The following is a 539-nucleotide window of genomic DNA, read 5'->3' as shown; positions in this document are numbered from 1 at the left end:
TTCGAAAAAAAAAAAAACGATAAATCGTCGTGGATGACGACGATCAGGGAGGAGCGCGAAGGAACAGCGACACGCACCAGCTGCATCGTGTTGCAGGCTCTCGTAAATTACGAGAAAAGGATTCGATCGGACCCGTTCGTTCCCCTCGCTGCTTACTAATTCGTCGAACGAACGTCCAGAGGCAAAGGGACGAGAGATCGAGCGAGAGGGCAGAGCGCGAGCACGCGAGTCGTGACAAATTTTTTCGGCGACGTCGGTGGGCCGAAATCGAGTCCCCTGCGCCTGAAAAAAAAAAGAATATCGCGTTACAGTTTCTCTCGTTTCCCGACTTCTCCTCCGTTTCCTCCTTTCCTCTCTTGTTTTCTTCCATTCTTTCCTCTCTCTGCCCCCTCCGCCCTCTTTCATCGTTCCGTAGTCCAAGTATTTGGTTTATACGTCGATTAAAGCGAAGTTTCGCCTCCCTTCTCGCCTCTCCTCGCGCGCATCTCGCGTTATCTTGCGCGCAAAATACGACGAGTGGAAACGTACTTGGCGTTCGC

General features: G+C 51.9%; 1 protein-coding gene and 1 long non-coding RNA gene across 2 annotated transcripts in view; one reads left to right on the top strand and one right to left on the bottom strand.

Annotated features, from left to right (window-relative positions):
• LOC100742874 (box A-binding factor) overlaps nucleotides 1-539 on the top strand; it is a 17649-nt gene that overhangs the window by 9518 nt on the left and 7592 nt on the right.
• Nucleotides 1-539, bottom strand: part of LOC117151962 — a 6878-nt gene that overhangs the window by 330 nt on the left and 6009 nt on the right. The window lies entirely within an intron of this gene.

The sequence above is a fragment of the Bombus impatiens genome, unplaced genomic scaffold (assembly GCF_000188095.3).
Source record: "Bombus impatiens unplaced genomic scaffold, BIMP_2.2 scf_0549, whole genome shotgun sequence".
In the NCBI taxonomy this organism is placed as follows: domain Eukaryota; kingdom Metazoa; phylum Arthropoda; class Insecta; order Hymenoptera; family Apidae; genus Bombus; species Bombus impatiens.
Note: the sequence above shows the minus strand (reverse complement) of the source record. Positions and strands in the feature narration are given on the sequence as shown.